At 40.2% G+C, this 25,328-nt stretch overlaps 2 protein-coding genes across 3 annotated transcripts in view; one reads left to right on the plus strand and one right to left on the minus strand.

Moving 5' to 3' along the window:
* Med12l (mediator complex subunit 12L) overlaps positions 1-25,328 on the minus strand; it is a 320,970-nt gene that overhangs the window by 167,683 nt on the left and 127,959 nt on the right. The window lies entirely within an intron of this gene.
* Positions 1-25,328, plus strand: part of P2ry14 (purinergic receptor P2Y14) — a 46,219-nt gene that overhangs the window by 7,431 nt on the left and 13,460 nt on the right. The window contains exon 1 of one of the 2 annotated variants that reach the window (XM_027391669.2): positions 18,131-18,253. The exons of the other annotated variant lie outside the window; for it this stretch is intronic. The gene's annotated coding sequence lies outside the window, so the exon portion shown is untranslated. Of the gene's footprint in view, positions 1-18,130; positions 18,254-25,328 lie in introns of those variants that run through there. 2 annotated transcript variants of the gene reach the window in all.

A 25,328-nucleotide genomic window follows, 5' to 3' on the forward strand; every position in this document is an offset into this window, starting at 1 on the left:
AATATTATAATGTTTTATGGGGGAACTTGGGGAAGAGGAATTCTGAGGGGTATGAACTATTGTTTGTTGTCTTTTTTTTTTTCTTTTTAAGTTTGACGGTTTGCCTCAGACTTAGCATCTAGCTAAGACTGCCACGGAATACTGCCTTCTTCATCTACCTTCCAAGGGCTGGGATTACAGGCATGTACTGCCACATGCGGCTAGTTTACTGTTGTGTTATTCTCCATTTCCCTTTAAGAATGTTATCTCTCTTGTCAGATGCTTCTTGGTCAAACAAACCTTAAGGATTGTTTCCTCAAGTTCTTCAGTTATTTTTTAAATTGAGATCTCTCCTTTTTATTATACTTTAAATTTTAATTTAAATTTAGATGTATAGTGTCTTAGGCACTTTTCTATGGCTATGGATAAAACACCAGAACAAGGAAACCTATGAAAAGAAAATGTTTAATTTGGGGCTTACAGTTCCGGAGGGTTGGAATCAATGACCACTGAGGTGAGAGCATGGCAGCGTGTGAGGAGGTCTAGCACTGGGGCAGCAGCTATGAGTTCACAGCTTGAGACACAACCATGAGGCAGAGAGACTGGGAATGGCATGGGTTTCTCAAACCTCAAAGTCGGCCCTCAGTGACACACCTCCTCTAGCAAGGCCACACCCCTCAAACGTTCAACTAACTGGGATCAAGCACTCAAACACAGGCCCCTGTGGGGGCCATTTTCATTCAAACCACCATAGGCAGTGTAAATATTTCCTCCTAACTATGTCAGCAGTGTCTACTGAAAAGGCAGATGTGTACATTTTAATGAGGTCTATTGATAATTTTTCTTTCATCATTAGTGTTGTTTGCATCGTAAGAAATCATCAACTATCCACAGCTGGGAAGATATTCTGGTTTTCCCTAGAAGCGCTGACGTAACAGTTTTGCATTAAGTGTACGGAGTATCATGAACTATTTTGCTGATAGCCATCTGCAAAAAAAACTTTATAAACATTGATAATTGGTTTATAAATATTCGGTGGGTCAGAAAACTGTATGTTCTGACAGAAAACAGTTTCTAGAAGGGCCTGTTTCTCTAACAACTCGTACAGGAAACACACCGAGCAATGAAGCCAAACAAGATTCAGGCTGGAGAGATGGTGCATTAGTTAAAGTGCTTGCTGCCCTCACAGGGGACCCTGGTTCCCAGCAATCATGTCAGCAAACTCAGGGCTGGAGTAACTCCAGCTGCAGGGGATCTTCAGATGCATTCTCTCTCTGTCTCTCTCTCTCTCTCTCTCTCTCTCTCTCTCTCTCTCTCTCTCTCTCTCTCTCTCTCTCTCTCTCTCTCTCTCTCACACACACACACACACACACACACACACACACAGCAAAAGCAGAGGTACATTTTAGCCTGGAATGATGATTTACACCTTTAATCCCAGCACTTGGGAAACAGAGGGAAACAGATCTCTGAATTTGCGGCCAGCCTGATCTACTTATAGCAAGTTCCAGGGCAGCCAGAAATACAGTGAGACTTTATAAAATATAGAAATAAGAAACAGAACAAGGTAACAACTAGGAAGCATCTATTTATAATGAGAGTCATGGCTATTCTCACCCCAGGGTAAGCTTTTAAGTAAGACTGGGAATCCAAAGTTCCAGTTTATATACATTAGCAGTTTAACCAAATACAGAAAGTAGTCACGTTTACTCTCGAGAATAATGACATACATGTCATTGGTGTAGAGTGAGGTCTTCTCCATGAATTAGGCTCCACAACACAGGAAACATAAACTCTGGTCAAAACTCCCCAATGAGTACCATGCGTTTCAAGATCTATTCTCTGTTCTCTGTGGCCTGAGTCACCGATGGTCTCTTATATGATTGAGGCGTCCCTATATTTCTTCTTGAAAAATAACAACTTAAAACATAAAGAGAACTATTTCTGATGTTCAGGTAAATATATAATTATTCATAAAACATGCTAAATTAGAGCATTTCAATCTATTTTGTTGAGATGCCTTGTGAAGTTAAAATATCCATCTCCACTTCACTGGGTTTTGGGAAAATTAATATTTAGTGGAGTGCTAGAGCACACATACAAAGATTAAAAACACTACTCTGAAGGGCTATATTTTGACAGCTGTTTCCTTGTACTGAGCCTTGCTTTGCAAAGTTCACTTCTTCTCCCAATTTGGAGCTCAGCTTCTTGTGCTGCAGCTGATAAGTTGTCATGGGAAACATACTATCAAGCAAAGGCCCATGAACTTGTATGTATTTGAATCTGCTGCTTCCATCAATTCTCTAAACTAACATTTATTCCAGATAACCAATAAACTGCTCAGGATTTAGGATGAAAGATCAGATGGGAATTATCATATGAGCCTGAGCCTACTCCTTTAAAAAGAGAAAAAAAATGAGGCATTTAACTTCCTGTTCCCACACATTTCAATTATCAGCATTTCCTTAACAGTAGTTATTTTTATGCCTTTCTTTATGTACAATGTGAAATCCTTTTCATAGCCAAAGGGCAAAGTGTAAAGGAAGCAAACCTCCCAGTAAAGATTATTGTCTTCAACCATATATACTTCAGTGCTTAATGATTTCAGTCAAAATAATTTGTTATTAGAGGTGTATAGCAATGCTGTGCCACAAAGAGAAATACTTGGGTGAAAGGAGGTGTGGAAAGCAGGAGAAGTAGCCTAGAGTTAAATCAAGTGCCCTGTCAAGGATGGCCTATGCGTTGGGCGCAGAAACTCCTGCAATGAAGTAAGTTCAAAACAGTCAAAGCCACTTTTGGATTTTCTGCCATCTTCAGTTCCTAGGGTCACAACAGACAGTTCCAAGTCTTTCCTTAATCCCCCCAAAAGGTTATATACACCTCTAATTTTAGGTACTCCAACTTATTTTCATCTGTCAGGAGAAACATTTATTTCAACAAAACTACAACCACATAGGAGTGTTGGGATCACAAAGCTGTCTTTTACATCAATTCTGGGGACTCAAACTCAGTCTCAAATGTTCTATAAGCATCTCACTCCTCCGCTACCCTCCTTCATTCATTCTGAACACTGTGCTAGGCATTACCCTACAACATTGGTCCAATTATCACCAAGCTTAGGATCCTGGAGAAAAACCTCCAGTAAATAAGTTAACAGCTTCAAGAATAGCTTTGAAAGTGGAGGACAGGCACAAAAATGGCAACTCCTTCCCAGGTAAACCATTTGGGGCATTTCAGTATCACTATGTCAGGTAAACCGTTGGAGCATTTCAGTATCACTATGTTAGGTAAACTATTTGGGGCATTTCAGTATCACTAGGCAGATAAAACATTGGGGCATTTCAGTATCACTATGTCAGCTAAACTATTTGGGGCATTTCAGTATCACTATGTCAGAACCTGATTTGTGATAATAGCTGTTGTGCAAAGGACAGAGCCAGAACCCTGCTTTGAGGCAGAAAGTGGATACAGGCAAGGTTGGGAGCCTCCTTGATGGAAACAGTAAAGCCCCTCTTTAAGAGAGAAAGTCTGCTTTACAATCTAAAGACCCAAACAAAAGCCTGGGAGGAAAACTGATAATCCTGGGGATGTAAGGACATGGGTAGAACAACTGTCCCCCAATAAGCTGTGAACTTACAAATGTCAATGGCCTCAGCTCTCAGCAGTTCTTAACTGCCACCCACTTCTGAGTTCTTTTCCTTCAGACAGGGTAACTTTCCAACTCTCTCCTCCAGGAACTGCAAGTCTGCCTGCAAGGCCCTCAGGCTTCTCCCTTCCAACCTCCCTTCCTTTCCTCTTTACAGGGACTCTTGAGTTTCCTTGTAGGGAATCTGGTTCTGCACCCCAGTAGCCATTTTATACTGAACAAGCAGGCTGGGGGCAGGGCTCAGTGTGGGAACCAAGTCTATGAGAGTCAATTGAGATTGCTGTGAAAACTACAGACCAGAACAGAGAGCTGTGAAATGAGGCAGCCAGAGACAGGAAGAGTACAGGGAAATTTTCCAAGGCATGGTGACATCCTGGGTGGGAGGTCACAGGGAAGACACATCACCAATAGGAGAGGCAGAGGCAGTGCATATAAAGGATACAAATAGTGTGAGCAGAAAGCAGGGTCAGACAGGAGTCATATAGCGCCATGTGGGCTAGGCTTGAGATCTGGGTTTTATTCTATGTCAACTGTAGCCCCAAAGAGAGATGGGAAGAGAGATGGGAAAAGAGAGGGAAAACTGGGAGACTCTTCCCTTCACAATGGCTGAAGGAAGGTTTTCAGTAATTAAGCCACAAGCTGAGGAGCAACAATGTCACTAGAAAGATGTTGACTACATCTATTCCATATAAGAAAATTCTCGACTCTGGCCCAGGATCAGCTTAGAAAAGGTTACTTTGCGCAACCATAGCCATTTAACAAGTTTCTTTTAAATTTCCGAGATTGCAAGAAGTTGTCAATACAAGCCCTTTCCTTAGCTGCCAAAATGCATTGCTATTGCTTTTCTAGTGCTGTTCGGTTCTTAGGACAGCACATCCTGTGATGAGTTACATTTTACACTATAGGAGCACCGACTCTTTGATGCACATCAAACAATTTGTAAACAAGGGAACAGATCCCAGCACTGGTGGATAGACAAAGCCCAACATCTAGCCTTGGAAGAAGGAAGTGGAGAAAACCCGAGGAGGACTGGCTCATCCTGATGCCTCTCTTCAACTCACTGGTGGGCAGCTGCTCAAAAGAAAAGGGGGAGAGCTTCCAAACCTCACAGAAAAATCATCCAGAGGGTGGAGTAGGGGAATGCAAGGGAACACACTAGGTCCATGATTTTCTATGTTTAAAAACTGCTCATGGACAGCTGGCCACACTAACGTCAACACTGCTTTGTGAGCATTACCTCCCTAAATTCTTTCCACAACCCCATGGGACACAGAGAATTTCTGCCGGTTTACTGATGCATAGAGTGTCTTACCCAGTGAGTCTGCTGAGGAACAGGGATGGAGTGTTTTGAGTCTGGCAATTCCAACCCTTAACCTCTGCAGTGCATTAATCCCTGAGAAACAAGTTCTTACTCATAGAGTATATTAAATCAATTTGCTCTCAGATTCTTTCTTTCAAACACCATTAAAGGAAACATTAAAAGTTTCACTAAGCATTCTAAGAAACAGCTCCAAGGAAATGTAATTAATGATGAAATGTTTAAAGCTTTGATAGTTGGCAAAGTTGATATGACCCACACTGCCATTAAACTCAAGATCAAAGTCCAGGCTAACTTCACAAACAAATGCTATTTATAAGTAGTGGATATTTTGTCAGCCCTTGTTGGGATAATGAACTACGAGTGCCCCATCTGTTTATTTCCTTCTGATTCGTGAGGCTTATAAATTTCCAGCACTAAAAATGTAGTGTCATACAGTTAAAAGGCAAGCGGATGCCCAGGATTTTAGGGAAAGCTAAAAAGATTCCAACCAGTAGGCACTGTTTGGGTAACTTTACAGGCTAATAACACTGGGATGAACACAATCCCAGGTGACTCACAAACGGCAGTGTGCTGTCCTAGTGGCCCAGGGCCTGCTGCTCATTTACTTCTGCCATGCAGGAACCCTCCCTCATTCATTATGCTGACACACTCACACAGGGGCTTTTCTCCCACTACCATCCGCCACTGATCCGCTATGGTGATTCTTCTTCAACCTAGAAAAAGCAAGTGTTTAAGGACAAAGAGCCCCAGACATCACCTGTCATAGCTCAAATTCCCAGGCTACAACCTCAGGCAAGACAATGTTTTATATAGAACCTCTCTGTTCAGCTAAGGGGTCACGGAAACTACCTACCCTGTACACTGCCGGGTTTTAGTGAGGTAGTACAAGTAAGGGATTTAGCACAGCAGCTAGCTATGTGCCATGTATGCTTCTAGAGAAGTCTTGGTTATGTATGATTATTGCTATCATTTTCCTAGTGTGTGCTACATGATAAAAATCCCTGCCAAGGTCAGGTGGTGGTGGCACATGCTTTTAATCCCAGCACTTGGGATGCAGAGGCAGGTGGATCTCTGTGAGTTTGAAGCCATCCTGGTATACAAAGCTACACAGAGAAACCCTATCTCTAAAAATGCCCCCACCACCACAATCCCTTCCAGTGTCAAAGTCACCAAGTGGGTTTCTTGGTGAGAATTAATTAATTAATTAATTCTCTTTGAGACAGGATCTCTCTATATAGATTCGTTGGCCTAGAATTCTCTATATGCACCAGTTTAATTTCAAACACAACTATCCGCCTGCCTCTGCCTCCCAAGTGCTAGACTTAATGGCACAAAACATAATGCCCAGTGACTTTATATTTTAATTTATTATTCATGGAATAGTAACTGGTTACCCAAGAATAGACTTTTCTTTTTCTATTTTATCTACAAAGCCCATGCAATTCTTTATAAATGAAAGGAAATCAAGTGTTTTAGAGTAAAATTGGACTCACCAAATTCCTTTCACACTATTGGTACAGAGACCACAAAAAGGCACTATCATTTTTTAGCTTTAGTGGAGCAAGCAAGTGACTACCCATAGGTCAATTCTTATAGGTGTCAAGAGTCTAGCATTACCACTGGAACCAGAATATAGACCTCTTGCCTCACAAATTCTGGAGGCAAACTACATTCCAGAGCTACTCAAAAACATAGATGAGTAGCAACCAAATTTCCAACCAAAAACAATCACTCACAACTCAAAATACAGTGACTATAGTAGGGCAAGTTCTAAAACAGAAGTGCTCAGTTTCTATGACAAGACTTAGCTATGGATTCACCAATCTCTTGTACTATAAATAATATTATTTGTAAATTTATTCTGGCTTCCATCAAATTCTGAAATCTGTTCTCAAGCCAAAACTGCAGAAAGGTACTGATTTAACAGTGATTCTCAAGTGTTAACAGGAGTTTAATTTTGACTCTTGGGGCCCATCCCTCAAGCAGGTCCTCAAGAGTGTCAATTCCAGCAATGTCTTTGACAGTACAGGTTCTGATCATGACCCAGTACTGACAGTAACCAGATTATAGAATGATAGGGGCATTCAGGCTTTATTCTGAAGGGAAGCAACCAGTCCCAAACAGAAAGGATATAAGAAAACAAATGTCCACCTCTCTATTTCATTTCCAGCATATCACCATTCCCTTTGCTCTCAACAATTCAAGGCAGACTACACTTACCAGTTCAATTCACTTCAGAAAATACTTGTCAAAGCCCTTAAATTCAAAACCAGAACAATGACTACATGGGAGAGCGTACTTGCCACAATGCCCAAGTTTGATCCCAGGGATCTACATAGTGGAAAGAGGAAACTAACTCCTACCAGCTGTCCTCTGACCTCCATCTGTATGCTGCAGAGTATGTGTACAAACACATATACTGACACCCGCACTAAAATAAATGTAAAAAAAATGGTTTTAAAAACTTTAAAAGTATCTTGTAACCCATTAGATGGAATTACAAACTAGTTTGGGTATTAGCACAAAACAGCAGCCATCTATACCCCTCAATCGCCAGCCTCCTACCATACCCACCGTATACACACACTTTTTGGTCTCCCCATCACTTCTATGTGCAAAATGCATTCCTAATCTCTCCTATGTACAGGTGCTTTCAAATGTGGGCAAAGACCAGTACAATGTGGCTTGGAAACTTACCCAATCTTGAATCAGAACTTACTAATAAACACAGGGCTCTCAAGATCAAAGCCTTTGCCATTGACCGCTAGCTATGGATCGACCACCGGGCAAGTCCTTCTCTATAAATACATGGTGCTTCAGGTAGCTGCCTGAGGATACAGAAACTTGGAGAGATGCAGAGTAACTGTGATGCACTTGAGATGAGGACAAATGGTGATTGGCTGTAGATGTCACATTTAAGTAATTTAGTTTACTACAGCAAGAATGGCACTTAATACAGTCATTTACAAGATAAAAACCCAGAGATTATTACTTTTTAAGGATTAGGCCCTAATGTTCCTGCTGAGAAAAAGCAATCAACAGAGAGCAAAACTGGTACATTCTGGCCTGTGTTTTGGAAGATGTCATCAAAAACAAGCCATAAACAGACTTTGGACCTAGATCACAGGAAATGAGCAGTGATCATAGCTTGTAATGTTTTCTCACAGTGTCAGTCAAACAATTTCCTTGGACTCCTTTCTCTACTTTCACACAGAAAGCCTGAACTATTCACACCCAGCAATGCTCTTGTGACCTGATACCAACCAGGGACCTTCCAGGCCAACCAACCATGAGGCAGTGAAGTAAGCAGAAGGCTGTGATTGATCAGTGAACAAAGTGTTATGAACACACCTGTACACATACACACACACACACACACACACACACACACACACACACACACTTTATAGAACTTATAAATCTCATTTATATATTATAATAAATGTGTTCATCACACAACAAAACCAGGACTTGTTCCAAAACATTACAATTAAGATGTAAGTCTTGCTGCTCTTCCAGAGGTCCTGAGTTCAATTTCCAGCAACCACATGAAGGCTCACAACCATTTATAATAAGATCTGATGCCTTTTTCTGGTATGCAGGTAAAACATGCAAACAGAATACTGAATCCATAATAACAGATCTTTAAAAAAAAAATGTAAGTCTTAGAGAAAGGAAAGCTCAGAGGGGACCCACAGTGAGAAGCACTATAGAATACTAGGAATCACCACAAACCAAGCACAGGAAGGAGGCGGGTGACACTGTGGCCAAGACATCCGTCTTTCAAGCTCTAGTTCGGAAATGCTGTGGACTTTTCAAGTCGTAGATGAAAGAATCTGACAAAATGTTGTCAAACATTTTCAGTAAGTGGCTCCTGGTACACATCAACCCTGTCTGATAACAGCGCTCACTATATAAGAGAAGGCAGAGCTGCCTTGAGGTCCATCTAGGTATCAGTGAAGCTCTGGACCTTCAAAGTGTTTTTAGTTTCCAAAAATTCTCTTCCAACTCTCCAGAGTATACTGATCTTGTGTGACATAGCTTGCCCAAGATAAACCAGTGCACGGCTGCTATTTCATACTCCAAAGTATCCCATTTGTAAAGTCACTCTACTTTCTTCTCTTGGTTAGGACTAAGGGAAATGAATCTTCCCAATTCTTTCCTAGGGCTTTATAGCAATCCTCCTTAAACCATAAGGTATAAAGAAAAGCTAAGTTTCATTCAAAGAGAGCTTCCACTTCCAAGAGAAAGCCAGATGCTGCACGCACAGCAACTATAAGCCACAGCAGGGTAAACAGACAAACTCAGAGTGAGTCTAACACTGTTCTGTCTCTCATCCCATTTACTAACACTCCTTGTTCTTTGTATATTTAAAATATATCAATTACTAAATGCTCTTAAAAACCATTTTAAGAAAAATATATTTAATACTTGTTATAAGTTATACAATGACCATATACATCAAGGTGTATATATCAGTTAGGGAAATAAAAAATAAACAAATAACACTGCCATGGTGATTTGAAAAGGCCAAGATTCTAGTGCCTATATTTACTGACCCCATGACTGTTCAGCTTACATATGTATACACAGAAATGACGCAGTGGCTTCTCTGCAAGTTCAAGTCCATCTAAGACATGAGGTATGGAACACTGTCAAGGCAAAATTATATCTTTACCTCAAAAAGAATATCGGACAGTTTATTCTAACCAAGTAAAGAGTCATATGGCCTAGGCAAACAGATTTCAGTTATTCTAAATTATATGTCAAACATGGCAGAAGTTTCATGAAGGTTTTATACTTACGGAACAAAGAAAGTCATAAATCAAGACACTTCAACACGTGAAAACACAAGACAAGCAGGGAACAGCACATCAGGAAATCTGCTGCAAATAGCCCTCAGATACTGTTCTTAGCCTTTGGTTGGTAGAGCTAGTAGTCTGTTAATACATCCCAAAAGGTTACGTCTAATAATCACAAAGATGCTAGTCAAACACAGAAGTGGACAAGGAATGTCTAATAAGGGGCTCAAGAAAGCCCAAGATAAACCCTAATCAGACTCCAAGCCATCAACAGTTCTACCTCCCCACAGCCATTCAAGTGCTCTGAGGCAATGGGCTTTGCAGAGTTTCTGTTGAATGAGCAGTTCTTCCCACGAACCTCTGTACAGACTGTAAACATAAATTCCAAACACTAGGAAAGACATAAAAGACAAGTGTTCAAGCAAAATAATTAATGCCACAAAACTGTCCTCAATGTCAAATTACCACATGGCCCAGAATCCACTTGTTGTTCAACTTTAAATATTCAGACCTACAAAGACAGCTGACCACACCAGAACCTGGCACTGCTTGGTCAGGGAATAAAAGTGGAAAGGGAAATCCCAAACTCTTGGTCACATGACAAAGCTGAGACCTGCAGACCCCACAGCACATCACTCATGGTGAAAAGGTTCCCTAAACCAGAAGAAAACAAGCTTGATTTAACTGTCTGAACTACTGGAGTGTTGCATATTCTGAATAAGCAACATAATACTCTCCTTCTCTATTACCATCACCTCATTTTCTAAATGTCAATCGATGCTTTTGAGTTCCAAACACATTTGTGACTTCCATGGATAGGACTTGTAGGCTTGGCTTGTTCTAGAATAATGTCATTTTCAGAACAAGACAGCTTCAAACTATTTTCAGTAGCCTCAAAGAACCACAGGAATACTTGGGGCAGCAACCACACAGCCTCCTCAGCCAGAGGTATAAGTTCATTTACTTCACTCACACAACTTCTGTTTAAGATACGATTTTAAAAGGGATGGGAATGTTTGCTCAAAACAAAAGGACTATCACCTGGTCTACAAGCACACACACATACATTGTCATGTAACATGTTTCTAGAACCAGGAAATCTTTAGGAACATTTTAGAGTACTACAGGAACTGGCAGGGGAAATGAAAAACTAAAGGAAAAATAATGACCCTGAACTTTTTGTTACTGCAAAACCACAGCAGAGCCCTTGAACATCTCAGTACCCCCTACCATCTCTATCCACCCACCCACTGAGCATCCACTACTCAAAGTACCCTACGACCCCAACTGGGCTCTTCTCCTGCTTGATTCATCTCATGGTGGCTTTAAGCAGTTTTGTGTCTGTAAACACATCAAAACATCCAGGGACAGAGAGTGAAATGGTATGATGGCCAGTTTGTACCTTTGCTGTCTAGGTCCATCCAAAGCAGAGCTTCAAGGGCCAGTGAGAGGGCTCAGAGGTAAAGTGCTTGCTACAACAGGCCTGTTGACTTGAATTCAACCCCCAGAACTCATGCAAAGGTAGAAAGATAAACCTAATTCCACCAAGTTGTCCACTGACATCTGCATGCATGCTGTGACATATGTACACATGTACACACACACACACACACACACACACACACACACACACACACACACACGGGGAGAAGAAAGAGAAAGAGAGTAAATACCATTTAAAAAAATGGAACTTCATGTCAGATAAAACTAAAATTGAATTTGGAAAGTTCTATATACATATGGTGCTTAAAGAGAATAAGAAGAAGGTAGGAAAAGGACCAAGGACAGAAGGTGGTCTAAGCACTGATCTGAAGAGCACTGTTATATTGATCATAACACTATTTTACCTGCCCTTTCAAAGCCATGCTTTCTTGAAGCAATAACTTGCTACCTCTTAGAAATGGTAGGCAACCCCACAATGCATATTCTTTTCATTTTTTCTTAGTATCATATGATGAGGGCAACACATATTTGCCCAACCCTCACACAATAATGTTTTGAAGTGGCTATCATCACGACTTCTGTATAGAAATGAAGCACAGAGGGGTTCAGTAATGGTCCCAAGAATACACAGCAATTTGTGACCAAGATAGATTCTTAACTAAAAGATTTATTTTGGAGACTGTGCTCCTAATGACACAAACATATTGCCTCTCAGATCAATAGGAGCACAGGTCAACAAATGCTTCAAATGTCTAAAAACAAAACAAAACAAAACAATAATATGCAAGAGTAAGAGCCTGTAAGAATTTAAACTACAACAAGCCAACTGGCAACAGTGCAACTGGGATTAAGCTGAAGTTGAAGATTAAGTGTAACAGAGAAAGATACACACCTCCTGGGCAAGGAAGGTCTCTTAGCAACCACTGAAAATGGTTCTGAGCAAACAGATGGAAAATGTGAGCATCTCTGGCACCCACTTTTCTCAAGGGACCCTGATTCCTACTATTGGAGGCACTGTGCTTTGAGCTACCTCTTTATTTTCTGCTGCTGTCTTAAACAGAAGTTCAAACACCCTAAGTCCTCCCAAACCACAAAGACTTTGTAATGTGGACCCAGTAAGTGATCTATGATTTGGCACAAAGTGAGAGACAATTTAGTAAATTCAAGTATCACTTTTTCCCAATGGCCCATATTGGGGGGGGGGGGCTGTCTGGCAGGGTTTTCAGCACTGCGCAGATATTGCCGCAAAACACATTTCACCAAAGAAACAGATTTATTTAAGAAAACGGTAACATTTACTGGCCACCTATTTTGGCTAGACATCACAGTAAGACAATACACCATGCTTCCTGTGAATGTTCCAACAACCATAACGAGGGAGGTAGCACCATTTTACAAACAAGGGAAGAGATTTAGAGAAAAATACAAGCACATGGTCCTCTGTAACTCCAGACTTGGGGCAACTTCTGAACCAAAATGGGACTTCCTTCAGTAGCTGACAGGTATCAAGCAGGAAGGGAGAAAAAAGGTAGTTTGGAAGCACCCACACAGCAGGTAGAAGATTTTATGAGGCCACAATGAGCACAAATGGCTAAAAGCAAAATGCAAAAGACTGGCCAATTAAAGTTTTCTGCAATGAAATACAGGAGAAAATGATTAACCACAATGATTTGTCAAAACAGGTTTTGGTTGAACTCTAACACTAAGAAGCCTTGATCCGTTGATGATGGTGTGTGTGTGTGTGTGTGTGTGTGTAAATAAACTAGATTACATACCTTTAGCTGAAATATAGTATTAAAATGTAAGAGCTAAGATTTATATACATGCTAAGTATCTCTTATCTCTGGACTATAAGTGCTTTTTAAATTTCAGATATTTGAGATTGTGTTGTGTGTGTGTGTGTGTATATATATATATATATATATATATATATATATATATAGAGAGAGAGAGAGAGAGAGAGAGAGACCCAGGAATGTAAACCAAGTCCCAAACCCCAAATTAAGTTTTACATACCTCTTATCCATATAACCTGAAGGTAATTTTACACAGTTTATTTAGTGAGTCTGTGTTTGGACTTGGACTCATCACATGAAGACACACATGAAATATTTTGTGTTCTGTCAGAAAGTTTTTGATTTTTGAGCACCTAAGATTTCAAACATAAAATATACTCAAAACTGTAGTGTATTTACATACCTTAACTAATGTATATGGGAAATGTCCACCTGGAAGAGAACGTGAATGTCATCTCATAGATATTGGACAAGGCTTCCCTGGTCACTGGAGGCAACAGGGAAAACTGCAATGCTTAGAAATCAAGTCAAGAGCCTCTATCACAGACAACAGTCACCCTGCTCTAACAATGTGGACAAAGGATGCCAGTTTCTCTGAAAATAATGGATGTAATTATCTAGAGTAACAGAGAATAAAGATGAATATTCATCTTCCCCATAAAAAGTCAACATAAACTCCAGAGCCTCAAAGTACAATTTTGTAGAAAGAGAGAGGTTGCAGCTAAAAGCAAAAGTGACTACCAATGCTGGAAAGAGTATGATCTGCTATTTCCATTCTGAAGTCCATCAGATTATTTGGCTTCTTAAAAAACATAAATGCATGGCTTGAATTGACATTTTAAATTAGTTTAGTATTTATTAATAGAAAGCAAAGTTTCTTAGGCAGGGAGAAACACAAAGCTGTCAGTGGTTAAATGCGAGTTACCTGCCTGTCCTAGAAAGACTTCTTTTCCCTGCTAGTCTCAAGGACCCAGGTCCACAGATTGAAAAGCAAGGGACAGTGATCCACATCCAGGAAGCTGATCTGAGCAGCCTGTGGGTACTGCCTCTCCTCCAAACCAGAGTGGCCAAGTGACTTTATGAATCAGACTGAGAGGGGACCAGCAGAAGACCTACATTTCTCCTAACATAGACATCACCATTACTATCTGAGACACAAGAAATCAAAGCAGAATGTAAACGAGGCATTACAAAGTACAGCCAGCCCTTCCTTCCTCTATTCTTAGTAGGAAGCTAAGAGAAAGTTCTATAAAGGGAAGAGGCTGAGGTGGCTATTAAGGACACAAAAAACTTCAAATGAGGAACAGACTTTTTAAAAGTACAAAGACCAAAAGTGGCAAAAGGTATGTTATGTTTTGGAAATGGGGTACAGTCTAACCCACATCAAAATGCACACTTCATAATCTTGTTGCTCTGCTCTTGGGAGCAGGTGTGAAACAGGAGCCTCCTGGGATGGGAGTTACTGCAGTAATGACTAAATATAGAAGTACAGATTGGAGCTTTGCAGTGGTGTTGCACACCTTTAATCTCAGTACTTGGTAGGCAGAGACAGTCACATCTCTGTACAGATTGGACAAGTAAAACAAAGTAATAAATGGTGTGCCTCAAATTAGTATGAAAGAATATATTCACTACCAGGCATGCCCAATCTGTGACCTATAGGCTGCGTAGATCTCAGGTCCAATAATTGTAGGTGACAAGTCACGTGGTAATGTCAAAGGCTAGACACCCCCACATCTCCACATTTAAGCCAGCCTATTTTATTTGACATTGGAGCTTCAATCCCAGACACTGACATTATCTCACTGGAAAGAGTTCGTGTCCTGTCCCTGGTCACTGCAATTCCTTAGTTATGCAGCTTTGAACTTGTAAAGGTTACAGACAGGTTCTGGTGTCATTTACTATTAGTTTTTCCTTCAACTCACAAAATATGTAACAATTATGAACAGAGATTCTCAACCCCATTTTCCTCCTGGTGTGTTCATTCAAGGCTGGAGTCTTTCTGTAATGCATCTTTATTCTAATCCAATAAAAGTGAAACAAGTTTGAGTCATACAATCCAAACTCCTGGTCTTAATAAAAAAAATGTGTATCTTACTCAAGATTTTCTATCTATCTTGGAAAATTCTAGTAGTTAATGAATTACAAATGAACGAAGATAATCCTGCATTTTACACAATCATTTAAAAAAAAAGGTTATGTTTTATGCTGTAGATCACCAGCCTTCAGAAATAAGTGAGTACATAAACTCTCACTGTGGCTTTCCCAAATATGCAGAAGTGTCACTTACAAAATATATGTTGCAAGTAACACATGGAAAAGAAACTGAAAATCAACATATCTTAACTTTCATATTATTTTAATCCCATGAATAAAAAAAAAATTGTAAGCAATAAGGACAGAAAGTCACCGACCAATCAAGTCTGCCCTCACAGCTCAAGATCTCATTAGAACAAAACAACAGAGAACAGCTTGTCCAGAGTTGTGGTTGCACCCAAGGCCTCTTCAGTGTCTAGCATGGTGAAGGTAGCTAGTGTTAGCTGGTGACTAGGAGGAGAGCCATTTTGGTTGCCGTTCTTGTGAAGAGAATGAGTTAACCCATAGGAACACTTCCTACATGGTGGGAGAAGATGTGTGTGAAGGTAGTGCTTCTACAGAGACAGTAAAAGCTCTGAACAAATCAGGTCAGCTTATTAGAGTCATGTCATTATCTCAATACCATTTAAAAGATAAACTGTATCAAAGGTTTTTTTGTTTGTTTGTTTGCCTAAGATAAGATTAAGCACCTACTTTTTAAGGTAACTCCACACTATTCAGAAAGATATAAATCCCACTTATAAATCACTTAATAGAATTTTCCACTTAATACTTAAAACCACCACTAAGAGGAGCACCAGTGCCTGAAAGCACTGAAATCCAGATCTCAAATATCTGTATGCCCACATGACCTAAGGATACACAACAGTCTGAAGGGGTGAAGGACCAGGTGTCTATGGAGAGCATAAGAGATGGTTGACATGTACACATAATGCAAAATCACCCAGCCTGACAAAGGAATGTGATTCTGCTACATACTGCAGCATGCTCAACCAAAATCATACTATACTAAGTAAAATAAGACAGCCATGAAAGGGCTATGTGATCCCACATATCTACAGTACCCAGAGAAGTCAAGTCCATGCAGACAGAAAGCAGAGTGGCAATTTCTAGAAGATAAGAAACAGTCATGTAATTGTGATCATGCAATTGTGATGGAGTTTCAGTTTTCCAAGATGAACAGAGTTCTGAAAATGAAAGTGGTAATGGTTTCATGACACTCTAACTAAAACTGATGTCACTGAACCCTTAGAAATGGTCAAGAGACTACATATGACAGCTTACACCTGCAATACCAGGGCTTGGGAGGCCTCAGCCCAAAGAGACCCAAATCTCAAATTAATTAATTGATTAGTAAACATTCAAGGGCCAGGTGTGGGGCACACACCTCTATCTTCACTATCCAGAAGTATCAGGCACAAGGACTGTAAGGTCTGGGCTTGCTGAGGTCACAGAGGAAACTTAAGGAGAACCTGAAATTCTTATTAGGACCATTTCAAAAAACCAAACAGGTCAAGATGGAACATTTTTGTGTGTATTTTCACATTTCAAAGGAAAAAAATGCTGTCATAAAGAATCTTTAAGATAACTGGTAGATGAGCAATGGGAAGTGAGGACGGACTTGGACAGTTCAAAGAAGCCACAGGAAAATAGATTACAGGGTAGAGGGGAAGTGAAGACAGCACACTGGAACCATGTTTTCAATGCATCTGCAAAAGGACTTACAAGAGCAGTGTGATAGTTGCTTAGGAGATAAGGGGGAGTTTGAGGAACCTTTGCTTTACTTCTCTAAGGCAGAAGGCAGGAGACAAAATGGTGAAATAAAACATGAGCTATTTAAGAAAGACTAAAGGAAGTGAGGCAGGCCCAATGCTAGAAGCCTTCAAATTAGACCCGAGCACATGGTTGATCCTGAGTGCACTGGTACTGACAGACAGGGTATGATTGTACTAATCCAGAATGTAACTAAAGAGGGGAAAAAACATGGGAACAATTGGTTAAATACTCAGAAATTAGGGTCAAGCAGCAAACCAAGAGGGAAACAGGGATGTCCAAAATCAGACTGGAGATGTACTGACACACTAGAGAAAGATCAGAAGTCCCCATGCATCATTCTTTAAAGGTTGGTGCAGACTAGGCACAATCAGCATCCAGTGCACCCCTAGGACAGGGCACTCTTGTCCCCCAAAGAGACTGGGACCCTCTAAACCACTTTCTGATCATCTATTGCTGCATTGCCAGCACAGGTCAAGGGTCCTGTGGATACCCATGTTTACAGCCCTCCCACTCTACAGCAGAAGCACACAGGTGTGCTTTGCTACCAGATTAATTTTTAGTTTTCCAGGAAAAAAAATTTAAGAAGTTAGCGAGGAGGAGACTCAAATCTTGAAAATGCTTCTCAACGGAGAATGCTGTAGCTATTATTACTACAGCTTCACAGAAAAGGTCACAGCTAGACATGGGAACAATCCATCCTCCTGCCGGCTGGGTTCCTCTCCCTCGACACACACCCTATCACACTGTTCACCCTTGGCCAGGCCTGGATCATTTGTAACCCTACAAATCTACATCAGATCCAACTTACACGAGCACGGATTAGAGCTGACCTCTTAAGGTTAGTAAAAGTCTGTACTGCTTGATGCTTAAGCACTTGGCGAGAAGTCAGCATTTCAGAGAGTACTTTAAATGTTTTGGTTTGTGAACTAATGCAGCATTTCCCACTTGTCAACATAAGCAGCCGAGGCAAAAATTGAAGTACATTTCCCTGAGTACCAGTCAAATGTTATACTCTGTTGCTGATCCAATCTTACCTACAAGGTCTGTAGAGACTGGAAGAATTGGTGAGTAGGAAAATTCCATCCTGTTCAGGATATAGTAAAGGGCTATTTTAGAAAACTGTAAAGCCACTGCAGGGCAGCAATGTGGATTAGCAGGGAAGGGGTTAAAATGAGTTATCTGATACTGTAAAGTGGACAAGTACAGCTGGGTTATGACGCAATCCTCAGAGCAAAGGCAGTCCAATAACTAAAATGCTCAAGAAAGAAAACAAATACCGAGCATGAAGGCCACAATCCCACCAAAACTGAAGCCAGACGTGAGATACTTCATGTAAGGAAGTCATTATAGTCTTCTCCGAAACAGTAATGCCTAGGCTACTGAGGACATAACGGTGAGTCACATTTTAATTTCAAAAGAAAGAAACAGGAATTAAATTGGCCTTATAGTGCTTGGGTCTTACTGCTTAGATTCATTTCCTTGATTCTTAAGTTCTGGTTTTTTCCTCTAAGATGTAACAAACATGTAAAGAGAGGTTTTACTTTTAATTTTGGGTGGCAGGGATGAAGAATATGTTTATAAAGTTTAATCTATAATTTATTTTTCTATAAATTGTACAGTAACTTACTTGTAGCCTTGACTAACTATTTTCTAACATAAAGTAGACTTGTTATAGCCTCTAAACTATTTACTAGCTACCTAAAGATTGTCAGGTTAATAAGTCCTAGTTTATGGAAAACTTGTAAACTTGCAACTGAATGGAGAGAATTAGACTAATCAAGTATAACATTCCCTCATGCTGAAAAAAATTTAAAAGTAGTAAGCTCAGTATTCACTATAGACTGACAACTTTAAAATATTAGCACTAACCACAAGAAATTGTCATGGGGGGGTGGGTATAAAATAGCCAGATACCTATAATTTGATCATTTTTCCTAATAAGAAAGGGGAGCACTTTCTCTGCCTTTAGCTCCTGTTATGTGCACAAAGGCAAAGAGACACCATGGTGCTGCATGATTTTATATGTCAAAGGAGATCGCTGGTAACACCTCCAGGTACTGACCTCAGAGGTTATAACCCTCCACCTTCAAATACTTCACACATGTGCTATCAGATCACTGGATGTTCCAAACAGCCAGATGGCACTTGGAGGATCTCTTTATGTCTCTGTCTTACCAATCTGAAAACGAGTTCAGCAAGTTTCAGGGACAAGATGATTTGTCTAATAAAGAGGAAACAATCACCCAGCTTCAAATCTATTTCCTTGTCTCTAAAATATAATGATTGCGTCCAGTAAATTTCTATTCATGTATGAATAGAAGTGAATTGCAAGACTGTGAAGAACTGGTTAGCCCTTTAGCTGGGTGTTTACATAACAAGGGCCGTAATCACATTATATAAAATAGTCAATATTATTGGGACTCAAAAGGAAGCAAGCTTTGCAGATAAGCAGCTAAATCTTGATCTGCTGAGACCTTGAATGACATTATTTGTTGAGATTTAACTTTTTAACCTGCTTCACCCTGTCCCATCACCTACTTCAACAACAAACAACACCAACATAAAAAAATAAGGTTGCTGTATCTGGCACATAGCAGATGCTTAATAAAAATTGAATTCTCTTTCCACCCTCTGCACTGATAACTCAGTGAGGGGCAGTACTACCAAGGGCAACATCAACACAAAAATACCCAACCTGTGTAATCAAGCACAGAGAAAGTTACAAAGTAATTTGTGAAACTAAGGAGAAATGAAACCTTATATACCGACTTACACACTATGTAAGTCCTACAGAAAACTCAACACTGGGACAAAGCACATGTAGTGAACAGCTATGGACCAGGTCCACTGAGTGCAGCCTGCCCTGAGGAACCAGCACTCTGCACAAGCCGGCCACTCCTTCCTGGCCTCCAGGGAATGAACCTGGAATTCACCATTAGGCCTCTATCCATAAAGGTGGGGGCTATATTTATATTGCTCAGTATACACAGGTTAGAGGTTAAAGTACTAAAATTAACAAACTAACCACAATTTAAGATTATTTTATTAGTAAACACAGTTAAATATATATTTTATCCAGAATGCTCCAACTTTTCTCCTCAGGACTCTCTTTTACTCTTAAAGATCTTCTAGGTTGCAAACTAAACTTGTGAAAAGTTCTAAAGCATCCATTTTAATGCATCTTAGAGATCAAGTATTAACCTAAATAGCATGTGTTCAAAAAGATTTTACATAGGTAGGTGGCATTAATCTATATTTCAGCACATCTATTTAATATACCTGGTTTACAAAAAGCAGGCAGTTCTCAGATCCATGGACCATATAAGCTGCTCTGAATACTGTCTTGGTTAAAGAATCTCACACAAGTAGTGAGATGAGAGAGTGTTCTGGCTTCTGGAGTCCTTTTCTGATACTAAAGCGTAGCAACAGTGGTTTCCTTAAGTGTGACTGAATTGTAGTGCTAAGTTCCACATACAAATAGATGTTACACTGAAATCCTTCTCTCTTCATGCTTCAATAAATCTTTTACTCATGTTTCATAGGCTAATAATTTGGAGAATATACATTTATAGAGAACTTTCAAGGCCTAGGTATTCATTCTACCATGTTAAAAGCAGAATTCACATTGTGACTGGAACCTTGTACTGAGAAGTTTTAGCTCCTGAAGATAGATTGTAATTTTCTATAATTCTGCTATCTGAAAGAAACTGATTAAATGAACTGGGGAAGAGTACACAAACCCAGGTGAGTAAATTATATCCACAGTTAAAACATGGATAATGTGCAGGAACACAGATGCAGACCCCTAATTCAACAATCAGACGACATTCAAAGTGCTTTCAAATTTGAAACTTAGGGAGTATTTAGGTTTTCAGCTTAACCACACATACTTCACCAGTAAAATTTACAAAAACATTTAAAAAAAAATCAAACACACTGAAATCAGAAACACTTCTGGTCCCAAACATTTGAGGCAAGTGGGATTCATACAATGCATGTAAAATCAGATTTTATGTCTTTGCACATATATATGTGTCAAATGATAATATAAGAATCATAAAAGATTACAGGTTTTTTTAATCAAAGGATTGATCTGGAGAGGTAGCTCACTGTAAAAAGGCACCTACTACCTAGCACCCCTGAGGACTGGCGTTTGGTCCCAGAACCCACATGGCAGAGAAAATAGACTCCTATGAGTTGTCCTTCCCCATATTTTCACTGTGCATACCCATACCCCACAATCAACCAATAAATTAATATAATAAAAATATTTTAGCCTGGTGTTGGTGGTGCACGCCTTTAATCTCAGCACTCGGGAGGCAGAGGCAAGAGGATCTCTGTGAGTTCCATACCAGCCTGGTCTCCAGGGCGAGTGCCAGGATAGGCTCCAAAGCTACACAGAGAAACCCTGTCTCAAAAAAACGAAAGAAAAAAAATATTTTAGAAAACCAAAATTTTACAGACCTGAACATACACATTATATGCAAATCACAAACACTTTTAGGAATGTGTGTGTGTGTGTGTTCGTGCACTCGTGTGCACACTTGAGCATGCGTGCATATAAATACACAGCTGCTGTGAAACTGTAAATCAGAAAAGTAAAAGCTAGATAAGACAAGATCCAGATCCCAGGGAAAGAAGCAGAGCATGGAGGGTCACAGGCAGGCCACTGGCTGCAGGTATACACTCACCCTTCACAGGGCTGGCTTTCTGTGTTGCTGAGTTTGAAGGAGATAAAAATGACCAATTAACAACCATGCTTAACCACAGCGATAAGAATGCATAATAAATCATGACCATAATTATTCTAGTTTATACCCAAAGATATCTACATAATTGATCTTACAGGATGTCACAATTTACAAAAGAACATGTTAAAACTCTCAAGATTCTGAACAGACACATCATTTGATAGCTAAGTGCTTAACTTGCCTGCAGCTACGTGAACAAATTCATGCAAAAAGCAGTGAACGCTGAGCTTCTGCTATTTGTCACACACTATTCAGAGCCTGTCTAAACAGTGGGCAACAAAAGTCCTACACTCACGAGGCTTACCTTCGGAAACTGGTATATGTACAGATGAGAAGAGGTTGAAAATATTAAATTTTTTAAGGATTATTTATTTTATGTTATATGTATGAATCTTCTGTTTGCGTGCATGTGTGTTGCTACCCTTGGATATCAGAAGATGGGAGTTGGATACCCAGGAACTGGAGTTTACAGATGGCATGGGTGCTGAGAATAGAAGCTGGGTCTCTTCTAGAGCTAAAATTAACCAAGCCATTTCTTCAGCTCCTGTTACTTTAAATAATTAAGAGAGATGTAAAGAAAACACATCTGGGGAGGTGGTAGAGGACACAGGTAGAATGTGGCTGCTGCACACTACTAAGAGAAAAAGCTCCTGAGGTGTCATGTGATCTGAGATCAGAGGTCTGTAGCTATACAAAACTCAGCAACAGAACCATATGCAGACAGACGCCAGGGCTCCAATTAGCTTGGCCCCAGTGATTTTTCTGTTTTTTTTTTTTTTTTTTTTTTTTTTTTTTTAGATTTCATCCCTACTAGACTGACAGTATGAAAGCAAAGCCAGCCCAGCTGGTTATTTCTGTTATTACTTTGCAATGTCTGACAAACTTAGGCAATCATCCTTGCAACAAGACCCTGACATAGCCCCTTATCAGTTCTCAGGGACCTGAAACCTTCAGACATTTGAGACAGACTGAAAACATACATTCGCTCCATTCAGCCTGCCACAAAATGACAGACAGAACCTTAAGAAGGGAGCTAGGAAGTTAAATTTTTGCTATTATTTTTAATTGTTGTTTACAGGACCAAAAACAACTAAATAGCTAATAAACTCCACCTAAAAGAACGACTTACTGGTTTACCCAAGGTATCAAGTATCTATCTACTCCCTTGGTTTTTCTCCCTGCCCCATACTGCACTCTTCCACAGGTCCACTGTGTCAGTGGCTTTCAAGAGCTATGCCTCACTTGCCCTGTATAGCCTGGCCAAACTCACACATGGCAGAGTAGGGGTTTCTTCCAATCACCAGGAGAACAGTGGGGATTCCTCAGGCCAAGGAATTTAACACAGACGGGCAGGCCATGTTTACCAGGTTACCTCCACCAAGTGAGCACATGCAGGTTAGATGCAGCAGGGACTCTTGAGGACAGAAGAACAGAGCTGAAACAGGGGCTCTGGATGCCACCTATGGGGATGTGCTCAATAACCAAATTTCTCTTATCGGTCTACCTCCTGCATACAGTTGGGACATTCTAGATTATCCAACATTCGCATTACTGCTATGATTCATTTGCAGGGTTACCATACAGAACAAACCAGAAAATAGGATTATTTTAGCTGAACACAGTATCGCCAACTAATTAAGGCTTTAAAACATCAACAACCTTAATTCCACTCTTGGTTCTAGTAAACAGTAGATGCACACTTGGAGTCATCTATTCAAGCTTTCTACATTTTTCCCCTTCAACTAAATGAGGATTGCATCAATCTTCCTAATTACTGCAGAAAACAATTGTTTTATTCCATTCACCCCCTTGTCAGTTATCGAAACTCATTCTGTATTTTTGCTATTATTAACAGTACTTCAATGACCCACTGGCTCATAGTTCCTGACACACATAAGCAAAAATGTTGCAGTCTCCCATAGAAGTTAAAATATTCCACCATAGGATAGGTAAAGGCCTATTCTTACCAAATAGTTACAATTCACATTCCAAGGTGATCAACTTGAGAAAACACTGAGTATTAATTTTTAAGCCTTAAAACTATGTTTTTAAAAGTCCTGAACAGTTCTTACAAAGGTAGTCATGAACATACAAAGTTGAGATAATGTATTTTAAAAAGGGAGAAGAAACACAAGATTCAGAACAGGACTGCCTCTGAGTGGAAGATGGAAGATGAGGAATAAGATGCCGGAGGGCTGGCAGGGCTCACATGCTGGGTGGCCCTGGGCTCTTTCTGGTATGCTTCAGTTTATATTATATAAGTTAATGGATAGCCCACTGAACAGAAAAGCCATTTTCTGTGTGTACAATATGAAGTACTTTTCAAAGAAAGGCAGCTATGGCTATAGATAGAATATGGTGAGTACAAAGGACAGGCCAAGACACAGCAGTAACCAGAGGCTCCTTGACCTCTCAAGACACAGACCGAATGACCCAGAGTTATAGAGTAAACTAAAGGGACACAGGAAGAGAGAAGGGAATGCCACAATAGACCAGGGCCACAAAACTCTGAGCTCCAAGCAGGCAGGGACTATATCAGAGCCGTCTGTTGCCCTATTCTCAACATCAAGGGCACTGACTAATAATTGGTATCAACAGAATATCTTTGCAAGGAAGGGAAATTTTGCTTTATAAATGACATTAAAATGATTTCAAATAATGCAGTATTCGGAAGAGCTGAGGGTCATGGGATATCTGCATCTCAGGGGACCTCAGTGACCCCAGGGGCTGAGGCCTCATACCTCTTAGACACTGCACATGGGACCAAGTTTGCTCTTGGTGCACGGATAATAGCAGAAAGTGGTCTTGGGACTGAGGGACTCAGTGGTTTTTCACAGAGAGCTTTGGGAGATGCTGTTCTTTGGTCTGCCTGAAGGTGGGACAAAGTGGAAATAGCAAGGCAAGCCTGGTTCACTGGAGGATAGGCACCCGCAGGAAACACAGGGGTCAATAAGACTAGTCATGAAGCTGGAAGCTGGTTGCCTAATTTGGATGAACCTTTCAAAACTAACCAGAAAAAGAGCATGTGAGAAATGTTTAAAAACTCATTGAGGGCTTTTTAAACTAGTTTGTTTAGACAAACAGACTAGGGCAGAGTAACTTACTCCAACACAATTGACTGAAGTTAGAGGTTTATAAGAGACTTAACTTTTAGCACTCCCAGCACTGCCAATGGAGGAAAAGCTCCCTAAAATTCATAATGATTGAAGATATACATCAGATGTATCTGTTTTTTCTTCTATAATACCTTGGGTTAAGCAGTTAAACTAGGCACTAAGTCCTGGTAGCCAGACCTCATGAAATTATCTATGATAAAAGTGTTTATAAAAATTCTATACTCGGGGCTGGAGAGATGGCTCACTGGTTAAGAATACTGGCTGCTCTTCCAGAGAGGACCTAGGTTCAATTCCTAGCACTGACATGGCAACTTGACGACCATCTTTAACTTCAGTTCCATGGAATCTGACACACTCTTCTGAACTCCATGGGTACCAGGCACACACATGATATACAGACATGTGCAAAGGTAAAACACCCATACATGTAAATTTTTAAAAGTTTTTAAAGAGAGAATTTTATTATTTCAGACTGGGAATCTGGTTCAGCACGTAAAGGCACTTGCTGCTATGCCCAAGATCTAAGTTCTCTCCCAGGAGGCAAGTCAGCAAGTTGTCCCCTGACCTCCTTAGACACACTGTGGCATGTGTGGCAGACTTG

The sequence above is a fragment of the Cricetulus griseus genome, assembly GCF_003668045.3.
Source record: "Cricetulus griseus strain 17A/GY chromosome 1 unlocalized genomic scaffold, alternate assembly CriGri-PICRH-1.0 chr1_0, whole genome shotgun sequence".
In the NCBI taxonomy this organism is placed as follows: domain Eukaryota; kingdom Metazoa; phylum Chordata; class Mammalia; order Rodentia; family Cricetidae; genus Cricetulus; species Cricetulus griseus.